The sequence below is a fragment of the Odocoileus virginianus genome, chromosome 4, assembly GCF_023699985.2.
Source record: "Odocoileus virginianus isolate 20LAN1187 ecotype Illinois chromosome 4, Ovbor_1.2, whole genome shotgun sequence".
Lineage (NCBI taxonomy): Eukaryota > Metazoa > Chordata > Mammalia > Artiodactyla > Cervidae > Odocoileus > Odocoileus virginianus.
In genome coordinates, this window is record NC_069677.1 from 12,127,147 (window position 1) to 12,142,225 (window position 15,079).

At 48.8% G+C, this 15,079-nt stretch overlaps 1 protein-coding gene across 1 annotated transcript in view; it reads right to left on the minus strand.

The window, feature by feature from the left end:
* Positions 1-15,079, minus strand: part of SLC12A8 (solute carrier family 12 member 8) — a 135,697-nt gene that overhangs the window by 55,416 nt on the left and 65,202 nt on the right. The gene's annotated exons all lie outside the window — the stretch shown is intronic.

Consider the following 15,079-nt stretch of genomic DNA (forward strand, 5'->3'; position numbering starts at 1 on the left):
GCTTCCAGACCCTTCCCCACATCTCTGAACATCAATATGGTGCTCACTCTTCAAGCCCAACCCAAACGCTGCTCTCTTTGGGCCTTACATGGACTCCTTGATCAGAATCCTCCTCCTAAGTGCCCTCCATGACCAAACTCCTTGGGGCTAGAGATCTGGTCTTAAACACCTCTGTCCCCCAGGGCCAACCACTGTGCCTGCCACACAGCAGGCAGGGTGCGAATATGGGTCACACTGAAAGAACCTTGCTCTTGGATCTTTTGCTTCCGTGCTTTCAGCCTGATGGTTCACAGACTACTTTATAGCGGGAACATCTCAGATCTTTTTTCTTCAAAGCATTTTAAACATTTTTTACATTGCCTTAAATGTAGTTAAGAGGTTTCACTCCTACAGATACTGCTTTTTTGTCAAAGGGGGTCACCTTGAACAGCATCTGTGGATATGTTAGTGGGCTGTTGAATTTTAAGATACAAGTCGGTGTCCTTGGGCTCAGGAACACACAGGATATCCAGTGTCTGTTTTTGGAGAATGAGTTGGTTTGTTCCTGCTCACTCTAGTCCACAACTCAGTCTTGATCTTTTTCCCTCTATCCCCTCTGACATGCAAGACGAGCACTTAGCCATTAGTCTTTCCATAGCTGACCCCCGCGGCTGCGGTGACAATCCCCTGCCAGCCTGTCCTCCGCCACCCTCGGGGCTTAACTTCACCCTGAGCTTCCATCCAGTAAACAGTGCTGGCTCGCTGATGAGTCCAAGATCACGGGCACTTCTCATGGCTTCCAAGATTCATATCTTCATAGGAAAAATATTTTTCAAAAAAATAGTAAAATGAAAGCTCAGTGAAGCACAAGGAACCCTGGGGAGTCCAGTCAGGATTTAAAATCATTGTCAATTGCTTTCTTTCTCCTGAACCTTAGATCCCAAGGACTGTGCAGCTTTTTTGAATGGTTTGGCATCTTCACAGCTGGTCCTCCCCTCATTAACAGAAAAGCAATAATAGCTAAGTTAACTTTAGTTTATCCGCTGGCTGACCCCACTGACTAGACTTTCTGAGGAGAAAACCAGCCCAGCCTGCCTTGGAAGGGAGCTCAGCCAAACTGGATGATACACAGGTCTGAGCACATTTGAGCACAGGGCTGTGTGCTGGGCAGGCCAGCCGTGAGGGTCATAAACACTTCATCAGGCTCCACTGATCTCGGCTGTCCCCAAGGCCACCCTGACATGGGCGGGTATTTGGTCACCAGGCCTGAAGGGCCTGGCCCCGGTCAGCTGAAGGGTCAGAGGGATTTCAGGCGCCATAGATGAGTCACTGGGAAGCCTCTTCTCTTTCTCCATCATCCCACCAACGAGATCCACAGATTGAGGGGATGAGTCACTTGATTTATTCGAGGAGGCAGGGGTGGGGGCGGGGTCCTTCTCTGCAGGGTGATCACAAATGCAGCTCTTACATGCTCACAAGCACACACTCACACTGACAACTGCTGCTGACCCCAGCCCTCTCCCCCCAAGTCCAGTCCTAAATTGTTCTCAAGGAAATCTTAACTTTGACAAGAACTTTATGAACAGAGATTCTTGTCAATGAGTTATTTATGATCATGTAAGCTGGGAGTGTCTAAATGTCCAACTGAAAGGTTGAGGTATTTTAAATCCTTATAAAGACTTACTAGTGCCAAAGAAAACTATCCATGTTACATATGATATATATTAAGTAAGAAACTGGATACCATTTATAGGACAAAAAAAAAAAAAAAAAGTTTTAATGTATATATGTAAGAAAAGCAAATATACCAAAAACCAATTGTTGTTGTCTGTATAATGCAATCATGGGCAATCTTTTTTTAGTGTTTAAAAACTTCCCATGTTGTCCGTCATGAGCATAATCAACTTATCACCAAAAATTAATGCCTTTTGTAAAAACAAAACATCCCACAACTGAAAGCCTACTTTCTCCAGATAGTTTTTCTATAAACAAATTCGTTTCTCTTTTTTCCTTTCCATTTATACTCTCCCTGTTTTTCAAAATGATACTTGCCCTGTTTTTCAAAATGATTTAAGTAGCTTATGACAAAAACATAAGTAAGATAGGGCAAGCTAAATAAAGGGCAAAAAAGAAACAGAAAGAAAAAAAAATCTGAGCAAAAGATAGAGAGGAAACACCTACAGCCTCAGGTCTCTGAGGTAAGATCTTGCAGTGATTTTCCTCCAGCTGGAATTCAAGGCCTAGAGAGAGAATTTCTGACACAGCCCAGTCCAGCAGGGGAGGACCTTACAGCCACCATTCACACATGCCACATCCTAGTGGGTGAGAAGGCGCCCTAGGCTCGCACGGTGGACCTGTCTCACTGCTTCTGTCCTTACCTTCCCGGGGCCCTTATGACTTCCACCCACTTGACAGCCCCCCACGTCATGCTCCCCAGTCCTGAGCTAGCCCCACAAAAGACCTGGCCCACTGGCCTTCATCCTGACTTCCAGGGCCCCAATCTCTTTCCCACAACCCTAACCTGTGGTCCAGCTGGACCTTGAGCTTATGTGGAGCACGTGCCCAGGACAGGCACGGATGTCTCAGAATTTATACTTAAGACCTGGCCTGAGGTCCACTGGCCACATCCAGTGTTGCAGGGTTGAATAGACACCACCTGCCATGGCCTCTCACAGTGGGTCTTGCTGCCTGATTTGCTAACTCTTCTAGTCATGGCCCCATTTGAGAATCTGATGAAAGCACATTTTGCATTCCATGGGGGGGTTCCCTGAAGCCTCTCCAAGGTTCGGCACCTTTATGCTAGGGGCTGCCTCTGTACCTGAGACTTCTGGCAGGCCCCACAATTACCTACAATGTCCCAAGTCCCACCATGCTGTGCCTTGGGGTGAACAGAGGCCAACATTTCCTGCTGTCATCTCTGTCAGGCAAGGCGTCTACATGCATGGGGACAGGGCAGGTCCCCCAGGGACATTCCAGAACACTCCCTTCTGAACATAGTGACAAGTCATCATTTATTAAGCACCTCCTCTGTGCCAGTCACTGGGCACCAAGTCCTTTACAACATCATCCTTGATCCTTACAACTACCCTGCAAGATCAGAGATGAGCAAACCAGGCTCATGAAGGTAAAGAGTCTTGTCCAAGGTCATACAGCAGACCTGCCTGTATGACAGCCCTGGCCTATCCTCCAGGAGGCTGGTCTTCAGGTCCCCAGGTCCCCAACACCACCCTCCCACACAGAGGAATGCATACAGCCGAGGTTTCCTTCAACTCCGAGAGAAACTCCCCCGAGGTCATGGCATCTCCCCTTCTCCTCCTCTGTGGGGCCCAAGGGGGTCTCCCTGTGGAATGGCACACGCACTGAGGGGTGTGTGCACAGCTGGGAAGAGGCAGAGCCCAGCCTCCACCCCGGGTCTGTCTGAAGTCAACGTTTTCCATCTACCATAGCAACTCCCTGCAATTTATCCTGACTTGTTTCCCCAGAGATTTCTAAGGTGAGTGTCTTCGCCTCTGTGGGCCCTTCAGAGAGTCTGCTGGTAACAGGAGGGGCTCTGGTGCTCTCAGCTGGTATCTTCCAGCTCTGCAAGGCCCAGAATGCCCAGTGCCTGCAGCTGCTGCGTGTGACTATATCTGGGTTTGACCTGAACATCTGCTTCTGTATCCACAGAAAAAAATTCTTTGGCCCCACATGAATTATGAGCTTTTAGGAAGAACAAAGATAGAACAGAGTGAGGAAAGAGAAAACATGACAAAAACCAGGCAAGAACAGGAGGAGGGAAGATACTTGAGGGTTGGCCTTCCCCCTTGGCACTCAGGTATCACAGCTTCCTATCACCTTAGGAAGCCCCCAGGGGGGCTGTGGTTCTGCAGGGTCAAGGATCTGCTCCCAAGGACTATCACGAGACCCTGCCTACCTCGTCTGGGCCAAAGGAGCTAGCCTGAGTCACACACTGCTATAAAGGGCAGCTCCCTCAAGCTGGGCTGTGCCCTCTGGGAAGGTAGCTTCTGGGAAACTCACCTCTGCTCCCCTGCCCTCACCGCCCCTGGGGTCCGTTGAAATCAGAGGAGGCAGCGGGAAGTCATCCCCCGCCCCCACCGTGGGTGTCAGATGGCAACTGCTGACTAACTTCGAAAGTGAGATTTCTAAAAACGACGCTGGCACCGGGGGCCCTGCCATCCCTCTGATGAGCCCAGGTGGGGCGGGGGGCTTCCCACCCGGTTTTCTTCTTGGCTCAGGCCCCCCACCCCTTGACCAGCAAGACAGCCCTTTCCTGGGAACGACAATGGGAGAGGCCGGTCCAACCAGGAATAGAAAGAGCAGAGGAAGGGCCCGGGAGAGGAAGGCGGGAGGGGCATGCTGCCCGGATCCTGGGACATCACAGGAAGAGCAGCTCTGCAAGGAAAAGGAAAGGAGAGGCCGAGCTTCTGGGAAGGGACACTCACACCAAACAAGGCCTGGGGGCGGGGAGGGCGCGAGAAGGCCACCAGGCCTCAGAGGATCCCAGAGGAGCCGGAAGTACAGTAGGGTGAGCAGTAAAGAAAGGTGAACGGGCGCCTTGACCAAGGCCCCGCTTCACCCTGGACACCCGCCCCTCCCAAGAGCCTCCTCCACAACAGAGCCCGCCTGGAACCCGGGATGGTCTGCTCATTGCCCAGCATTGCCTTGATGGCTCTGGGACTCTGTCTCATGGGGACAGAGACCTGCATTTTGGGGGAGGGACAGAAAGCCTGAAATGGCTTGACAAAGACAGGTCAGTGCCAAAGAGAAAAAAGGCATGTCCAGGCCGCATCCTATCACTGAGGCTCTCACAGAGCTCCTGCCACGCAGCCCCTGCACTTACTCAGATATGGCCCAACCCCAGAAGGTCCAAAGTGGACACAGACGGGCAGTCCGGCCCAGCAAGCCCCCAGGGGCCTGGGCTGCTCATTCTGCCTCAGGGCTTTGGTGTCAGGTCTGGGAGCTGCAGTGGGTGAGGCAGCCTCAGTCATGAGAGAGCAAAATGTGCCCAAACTGAGCTCAAGGAGGGTAGATCTGGGAGAAGCCCATGCTATTCTTCTCCTCCCTGGGGTGGAGCATGAGGCCCTGGGGATCTCTGGGAGGAAGGGAAGAACCATGACAGGACCAAGAAGCAGGACACCTGGGCTCACGCTCAGGTTCTGCCATAGACTCACTGTGGGACTGTAGGTAAGCCCTTCTTCGAAATGCAAATGAGAACTCTGTCCACCTGGGATGGGCACCGGGGATGTCCAGGTGGGGATGTCCACCAGGGATGAGAGTCTGCAGTCTAAATGAGCCCAGGTGATGTAGATCACACTCTCAGTAACAGGTAAACTAAATTCTTTTTCAGAACCCTTTTAATTCTGAAAGCCGCCAGTCAGAAGTCCATTCTCAAGACTCAGGGCACATCATCCAAGTGCACCACTGATTTCCAGTGGCTGATATAAAATTCCAAACTAGCTTCCAGAGCTGTCAGCGCTGCCCTCAGCCTCCCTGTTCTTGTTCAGTCACTCAGTCGTGTCCGAGTCTTTGTGACTCCACGGACTGCAGCACGCAAGGCTTCCCTGTCCTTCACCATATCCCAGAGCTTGCTCAAACTCATGTCCATTGAGTCAGTGATGCCATCCAACCATCTAGTCCTCTGTTGTCCACTCTCCTCCTGCCTTCAATCTTTCCCAGCATCAGGGTCTTTTCGAATGAATCAGTTCTTTGCATCCGGTGGCCAAAGTATAGGAGCTTCAGAATCAGTTCTTCCAATGAATATTCAGGATTAATTTCCTTTAGGATTGACTGGTTTGATCTCCTTGCAGTCCAAGGAACTCTGAACTGTCTTCTCCAACATCAAAGTTCAAAAGCATCAATTCTTCAGCACTCAGCCTTCTTTATAGTACAACTCTCACATCCATACATGACTACTGGAAAAACCATGGCTTTGATTAGATGGACCTTTGTCGGTAAAGTAATGTCTCTGCTTTTTAATTTTCTGTCTAGGTTTGTCATAGCTTTTCTTCCAAGTAGCAAAGAGTAACTTCCCTGTTACCCTTCCCCATCTCTGTGGGTGTGGATACCAAGTGTGCTTCAGACTGTGAGACAAGGTCACTACCACATTTTTTGTCCACTAATGAAACAAAGCAATTATGAATTACAAGTCCTGCCACTAGGTCTTAGGGTATGACAGTCACGTGCGCCCTCCATTAATGTAGATACTAAAAGCTTCCTGGTCTAATTCATTGGTCCGTTTTTACAAGTGAGGGAACTGGCTAGAAGCCAGCTACTCAAAAGGCATGAGAGTTGAAAGTGAGAAAGGAACCCTGGCTTGGAGTCCCACTTGGAGTCCCCAGAATACTCCCCGTTTGCTGGATTCTCCCATTGATCTGGGTCATAAAAATTCTAGTCCACAACAGATGCACCATTAGAAATACTCTGAAGCTGAACCAGATCAGGCAGTACTGACTGGAAGGGGCAATAATCATGGGTTGGGAAGAGATCCCCTCAGAGCCCCTGCCCACAGTATGGATTTCCTTCTCCACAGGACTTCTGTTCTGTGAGCTAGGAGCCTTCCCCAGACCACAACCGCCTCTCTGGCTTCAGCCCTGGTGAGTTTGGTCCTCCAAAGGGAGGGTGGAGAGAGGATGTGAACAGGGTTTCCAGCTCCAAGGCCCCCACCCAGAGAGAAAATACACAGAGGGAAGGCTGGGCATTCTAGCAGTGGCCAGAAGGGAAGTCTGAAGTGGAGCTGGGCCTGCCCAGAGGGCGTGGGGAGGAGCAGCCTGGAGCCTCCAGGCCCCTGGGGGAAGGCCTCCACCCTCAGGACAACTGACTGGCGGGAACAGCCGGAAAAGCCCCCAGGGCCAGGCAACCCAGGGCATGAAGGGCCTGGGTTGGGGGGATGTCAGGGCAGCCCCCTTGGGAGGCAGTGGCTTAGTTTCCAGTAAGAAGAAAAGTTCCTGCCAACCCCTACAATCTAGGACAGCAGTCCTGGAGTTCCTCCTGAGAAAAGGAGCTCTCACTTGTGAAAGGGGGCATTTCTAATATCCAAGAAATTGTTCCACCCTCTGACACTGGCTCTATTTTAAATGCTTAGCAGACTTTTTTTTAATAATGGCCTTGGGGTCAAGTTGAGATGAGAAGAGATTTTTACCTGGAAAAGCCTACAAAGCTGTCAAATGCCCTAGGACATTTAGGAATCCGCAACTCACTTGGACCCAAGAAACAAAGAGGTGTCTTTGGATAACAACCAGGATAGCCACAAATTGCTGAGCAAGGCTTTGTGCCAGGCACTGTTCCAAGTGCATTACATATTTTCACTCAATGAGATAGGTGCAATTTTCAGGTAAGGAAGCCAAAGCACAGAGAGGAGACAAGATTCAACCCTTGGCTGCCGGGGTCAGAGCTTACCCAAGGCTGCAGGAAATCTGGAAGGTGGGCCAGGAGCCCAGCTGGTCAGGCTGGGGCCAGATGGAAGGGACTGCAAAGCCCCCAGCCCCCAGCCTGCAAAGCCCCCAGTGGCTTACCCAACACACCCAGCTCTCAGCTCAAAGGAGCACTGAGAAAGGAAAATCTGGCCTTCTTATCTCCTGGGGGAAAGGAATGCACTCTCCAGCCAGGATAAGTGGCTGTTTTGACAGGAAGTCTCCACCCAGGCTGTGGGTTCCTCCCAGCCACCACTTATTCCTTCTGGCTGTCCCTGCCTCTGGCATCCTAATTCCCATCCTACCTAAACCCCACACACTCCCCCACACCCCCCAAAATAATATAACCCCATGTGGGGTCCCCCACGTTGACTGTCTCTGCAGAGCCCCGGCCTCCGGGGGGTCCAGAGTTCTGACCTGGGAGTCAGTCCTCAGCCCTGCTGCTGCCTGGACACTGTCTCCAGGCAGGCACTGAGAAGGGGGTGGGAGGACAAGGGGCGCCCCTGCAGGGCGCAGTCAGCATCCACGTGGTTATGCAAGCAGGGTCACCCTCCTGCCTAGCACCACGCTGGAAATATCCGGACTCCACATGCCCCAGCTCTGCAGCCATGTGCAGTTCTCTCTCACCTCAAGCCCTACCCAAGAAAGAAATGCAGGGGACATTCTCTTAGAATCCCACGGCAACAGATTCAGTATCACCAGACTATAGCATGTTAACACCACAGGGGTCTTTGTTGCAAGTCCATTGTACAAATGGGAACGCCAAGGCCCATGCCACACAGTCAGCAGTCAGCAGCTGGTCAGGCAAGACCAGAAGACCCCAGTGCGGCCAAACCCCCTCCAACCTGTGCCTGCTAGACACTCATCTCTGTTGTCACTGCCGGCTGCCTGCTGGCTCAGGGCAGGAATTATGCTGTTTTATTTCATGATATATCTCATTGCCTAGAACCAGGAGGCAAGCAAAAAAAATTACAGTTTATTAATAAACAATAGAGGGACTTCCCTGGTTGTCCAGTAGCTAAAACTCCATTCCCAATGCAGAGAGCCGAGCTTCAACTCCAGGTCAGGGAACTAGATGCCACCTGCTATGACTAAAGATCCCACATGCCCCAAGAAAGACAAAAGACCCCATGTGCCACAACTAAGTCAAATAAATAAATATTGTCTAAAATAAAAAATAAACAGTGAAAACAACCCAAGGGTCCATCAACAGATGAGTGGAGAAACAGCACACGGTCTATCCATACAGAGTACTACTCAGCCATCGAAAGGAATGAAGTACCAACACTTGATACAACATGGATGAATCTCAAAAACACGTTAAGTAGAAAAAAAAAAACACAAGAAGACAAATACTGTATGATCCATTCATATGAAACATCTGGAATAGCCATATTCACAGAAACAGAAAATAGAACAGAGGTTATCAGGGACTGGCAGGGGAATGGAGAGTTACTTTTCCATAGACACAGTTTTTGTTTGTGGGTGATAAAAAATGTTTCAGGAGCAGACAGTTGTGATGGTTGTACATCAGGGTTAATGGAGTAAATGCCACTGAACTGCACACTTTAAAATGGTTAAAATGGCAAATTTTATCATATATATTTTGCCACAATTAAAAAAAAAAGCCTTTTCTTTCCACAGCGCCCCCTGCAGGGACCACCTGCAGCATCCTTGTTTCAGCCAGGCCTGGTCTCTGCTTTGCAGATGTAGAAGAGAGGGTGAAGGGAGCTTCCCAGCCAAGGCAGAGCAGAGAGGGAGGAGCAAAGCCACAGGTGCAGACTAGTCCTAGATGCAGACTCCAGTTCTCCCACCAAAGCAAGTTGCCTCCTCAGATGGAAGCAGATGAGTGAAAGCCTCAGCTCTCAGCCACTGCAAGGCGAGCACCCCCCACCCCCCGCCCTGCTCCACCGCAGTGAGCCATCTGCCCATGCACAACCCCTCCCTGGAGGGACTGGGCAGAAAGTCCCATGCTCGCAGGAGTTCAGGCAGAACCCCAGCTCCTTTTGCTGACATCTAGACCCTACAAGGTTTTATTCAGGTATCACAGGCTGGGTTGTGGGACTTGGAGGAAGAGCTGTCCAGAAGCACAGACTGTGATTTCTCAATATCCACCATGCTCAGACCCCATGGAAAACTTCAGCAAAATCAAGGATGCTATTGTCCCAGTCTTGTTTTTGACACATGTTCCTGCTTTCAATATTCTGTTGGTCACTGGCACCCTGGGCCTGGGAGCAGTGTCTAACACAGGTCCCACTTAATAAGAGCTGGCCTGGAATGAATATGCCTTTAACTTGGGCTGTCTTGGGCAAGTGCGAAGAAAAAGGAGGCCAGGGATGCTCCTCTGGGGACTTGGATGATGGGTCCCTACCTGGTCTTGGGCCAGTGGTGTCAGCATCAGCACCACCCGAGAGCTTGTTAGAACTGCAGCATCTCCCCCTGCCCCCACCTGTGCAACTGGCACCTTCACCATTACAAGATCCCCAAATCTTGAAGCTTCAGAAGCACTGCCTTGGAGCATAACCCAGGGGCCTCTAGAGACATAGTCATCCAGGATAAACAATGTTAATAATAATAATTATTTATTAAGCACCCACTTCGCTCAGGCTATGACAGTAGGCCTATATATATATATATATATATATATATTATTTTATGCTCTGGCAACCCAGTAAAGTAGGCATTATTACCTGATTTTCAGAAATGAAAGTGGTCAGAAAGGTTAACTAACTTGACCAAGTCCACGCAATGAGTTACAGCTGTGCTGGAATCTGAACACAAGGGTCTGAGTCCAAAGTTACAGCTCTGACAACTATGTAAGTGTGATGCAATCCTTCAAATGGGGCCAACAGCTACAGCCACTTGTCAGTTCTCTATGAGGCCCAGAAATGCACTGGCAAATGCAGTCCCCAGGGAGGTATTCTAGGGCCTGCCGTGGTTCCTGGTGCTGGCTGGGCTCTGGGTGCTTGTGTGCTGGGATTGGACTACCTCAAGGCAGAAGGCTCACTATGTCTTCAGGATACATCCTGAAGATGAATTTGCATGGCCCAGCTCCCAGCAAGCATTAAGTCTGGGACTGCAGAGACAAATAAGTTAGATGGTGAGCAGGCTTAGGGCACCTGTGCCACAGACTCAGAAACGTCTAGCCCTGACCCCATCTGAGCCCTGGAGTTTATGACTTGGGGCTTCATATCCTGCCAGCTGCCCCCATAGCAAACTCCACTCTCCCTTCCAGCCAGCACCCACAGGCTCCTCAGGTCGCAGAACATGGCCCAGCCCAACCAGTCCTCTCTGCACCACCACAGTCAGCCTGAGACTCTCTGTCTATAGATGGCCATCATTCCCCACCCAAACATGAGTGGCTTGAGGGCCTGTCTCTTGCCTCTGTGTCCCTCTCAGACCCACTAAAATGCGTCTCAATCCAGTCAGTGTTAGTTGCTCAGTTGTGTCCGACTTTTTGTGACCCCATGCACTGTAGTCTGCTAGGCTCCCTTATCCATGGAATTCTCCAGGCAAAAACACTAGAGTGGGCAGTCATTCCCTTTTCCGGGGATCTTCCCAACCCAGGGATCAAAGCCAGGCCTCCCTCATTGCAGGCAGATTCTTTACTGTCTAAACCACCAGGGAAGCCAAGTAGGTGCCCCCAAAATGCTTGAGTCTGAAAACGCCATCATTTGCCCCTCCACAGCCATGCTGAGGGCATCTGGCTTACCCTCCACAGCCAGAGGACTCCCTCTTGCAGCGAGGCGAATACCAGGCCCGACAGGGCGGAACCAGGGTGCAGGCAGGATGTGCTAACCCACCCCTCAGGGTGTCACCCTCCACCTCCATGAAACTCCCAGCTGCTCAGGGCTGAGGTAGGTGGCCCAGCAAGGCGAGCGCCCTCCCAAGCCACTGACTTCATGCTTCAGGCATCCATCCCAGGGAGCTGTCTGGGGAGCCTGGAGGGCCAAGCCCCCTCCTGCTCATAGAGCCGGAGCCAACACAAGGACAGAGCCGGGCAGCATTAGCTCGGGTTTCCTTCTGCAGCCATGACTGGGTCCCCACGGCCTCCTCAGCCTAGCGGTTCCTTTCTCTGCTTTCCACAGGCAAAGCCAGAAAATGAAAAATAATGCAGTGGGGAGGATGGGAGAGTTTTGGAGCTGGGGGCCTAGAATTCTGGGCAGTCAGTGACTCTCTTCACCAGAGGCAGACTCAAAACAAGAGGAAGGCCTGAAGGTGCCTGCCCCTGCCCTCCTCCAACCAGGCAGAAGTCAGGATCATAGCCCCCAGAAAACCTCCTCCTGAGGGCTGAACCCCAAAAGCCAGGAAGACAGGGCACCTAGAGTTTTATGTCCTCTCTCTACCAGAGAAATGATAAATGTTCCACTCAGTTGATTTTAAAAACAAGAGTCACCAACATAAAGCACTATTTTTTTAAAAAAGTTATTCCACAGGTAGAACAAATAGAGAAATGTGCTTTGCTTTCTACTTGAACTGGAAGGAGATCAAACCAGTCAATCCTCAAGGAAATCAGTCCTAAATATTCATTGGAAGGACTGATGCTGAAACTGAAACTCCAATACTTTGGCCACCTGATGCGAAGAACTGACTCATTGGAAAAGACCCTGATGCTGGGAAAGATTGAAGGCAGGAGAAGGGGACAATAGAGGATGAGATGGTTGAATGGCATCACCAACTCAAATGAACATGAGTTTGAGCAGACTGGTGTTGGTGATGAACAGGGAAGCCTGGCGTGCTGCAGTCTGTGGATTGCAAAGAGCTGGACATGACTGAGCAACTGAACTGAACTAGGTCAGTCAGTGAGCAGAAGGGAGATGGAGTGGATGGCAAGGAGGGATGACCAGATGGACATAGAGAAAAAAGAGGGGAAAAGATTGGGGAGGAAAAACAGAAAAAGAGACAAACCTAAAGGAAGAAAGAATGATGCAGGAAGAAGAGAGGAGAGAAACCAGGTATGCTTTTAAGGAAAGCTGGAGATCTCAGTTTTGTTGGTTTACAAAAGTTTGGAAATCCTTACCCAGACCTGAGCCTTTGTTTACAATTCTTCACTGTTCTAATCCTTAAAAATCCCTCCGTTCAAATCCTTAGTCTTTCCCCTTTCAGGGTCAGAGATTCCTTTTAGAATCTGGTAGTAGTCTGAACCTTCTCCTAGAAAAATATACACATTCACATAAAATTTTTCCTGCAATTTCAGGGGTTCATGGATCCTGTTCAGTTCAGTTCAGTTGCTCAGTCGTGTCTGACTCTTTGTGACCCCATGAACCGCAGCACGCCAGGCTTCCCTGTCCATCACCAACTCCCGGAGTTCACCCAAACCCATGTCCATTGAGTTGGTGATGCCATCCAATCATCTCATCCTCTGTCTTCCCCTTCTCCTCCTACCCTCAATCTTTCCCAGCATCAGGGTCTTTTCTATTGAGTCAGCTCTTTGCATCAGGTGACCAAAATACTGGAGTTTCAGCTTCAGCATTAGTCCTTCCAATGAACACCCAGGACTGATCTCCTTTAGGATGGACTGGTTGAATCTCCCTGTAGTCCAAGGGACTCTTAAGAGTCTTCTCCAACATCACAGTTCAAAAGCATCAATTCTTTGGTGCTCAGCTTTCTTCACAGTCCCACTCTCACATTCATACATGACCATTGGAAAAACCATAGCCTTGACTAGATGGATCTTTGTTGGCAAAGTAATGTCTACTTTTTAACATGCTGTCTAGGTTGGCTATAACTTTCCTGCCAAGCAGTAAGCATCTTTTAGTTTCATGGCTGCAGTCACCAACAGCAGTGATTTTGGAGCCCCAAAAATAATGTCAGCCACTGTTTCCCCATTTATCTGCCATGAAGTGCTGGGACCAGATGCCATGATCTTAGTTTTCTGAATGTTGAGCTTTAAGCCAACTTTTTCACTCTCCTCCTTCACTTTCATCAAGAGGCTCTTTAGTTCTTCTTCACTTTCGGCCATAAGGGTGGTATCATCTGCATAGCTGAGGTTATTGATATTTTTCCTGGCAATCTTGATTCCAGCTTGTGCTTCCTCCAGCCCAGCGTTTCTCATGATGTACTCTGCATATAAGTTAAATAAGCAAGGTGACAATATACAGCCTTGACGTATTTCTTTTCCTATTTGGAACCAGTCTGTTGATCCATGTCCAGTTCTAACTGTTGCTTCTTGACCTGCATATAGGTTTCTTAAGAGGCAGATCAGGTGGTCTGGTATGCCCATCTCTTTCAGAATTTTCCACAATTTATTGTGATCCACACAGTCAAAGGCTTTGGCATAGTCAATAAAGCAGAAATAGATGTTTTTCTGGAACTCTCTTGCTTTTTCGATGATCCAGCGGATGTTGTCAATTTGATCTCTGGTTCCTCTGCCTTTTCTAAAACCAGCTTGAACATCTGGAAGTTCACAGGTCACGTATTGATGAAGCCTGGCCTGGAGAATTTTAAGCATTACTTTACTAGCATGTGAGATGAGTGCAATTGTGCAATAGTTTGAACATTCTTTGCCATTGACTTTCTTTGGGATTGGAATGAAAACTAACCTTTTCCAGTCCTGTGGCCACTGCTGAGTTTTCCATATTTGCTGGCATATTGAGTGCAGCACTTTCATAGCATCATCTTTTAGGATTTGAAAAAGCTCAGCTGGAATTCCATCACCTCCACTAGCTTTGTTCATAATGATGCTTCCTAAGGCCCACTTGACTTCGCATTCTAGGATGCCTGGCTCTAGGTGAGTGATCACACCATTGTGGTTATCTGGGTGATTAAGACTTTTTTGTAGAGTTCTTCTGTGTATTCTTGCCACCTCTTCTTAATATCTTCTTCTTTTGTTAGGTCCATACCATTTCTGTCCTTTATGGAGCCCACTTTTGCATGAAATGTTCCCTTGGTATCTCTAATTTTCTTGAAAAGATCTCTAGTCTTTCCCATTCTATTGTTTTCCTCTATTTCTTTGTACCTATCACTGAGGAAGGCTTTCTTATCTCTCCTTGCTATTCTTTGTAACTCTGCGTTCAAATGGGTATATCTTTCCTTTTCTCCTTTGCTTTTCACTTCCCTTCTTTTCACAGCTATTTGCAAGGCCTCCTCAGACAGCCAATTTGCTTTTTTGCATTTCTTTTTCTTAGGGATGGTCTTGATTCCTGTCTCCTGTACAATGTCATGAACCTCCATCCATAGTTCATCATAGATCCTGTTAAAAACTATTTATTCTATAAGCTCCAGTCTGATTTGAGAGATCCGTAAAGACCAAAGCAAAAACACTCCCACTGCCAAATTAAACTAAGACAAAGGAGAATATGTTGAATCTTATGTGTATTCAAGCCATCATATCAGGCTTTTAATTATACCATTTCCTTCACTGATAGAATTTTGGGGCCTAAACACCCTTCTTTTGTTACTACCCCATTAGCCGCACTTAAAGCAAGGTTCCTTACTCAAGGAGCTAGCTGTGTGTATGTACGGTTAATATGCAGTTAAAGGTCTGCCTTTAACCCAGGCCACAGTGTCTGCGCTTACATTGAAATTAACCCTCTGCAGATTGATAGGATTATTAAGTTACACGTATGCAGTAGTTCCCCAATCTGAATGTGTGTAAGCATTAGCAAGGTACTTATGTAAAATGTAGATTACTAGGCCAAAATTTGAGAATCTTATTCAGACTTTTTTAATGAGCTTCTTTCTAGGTGATT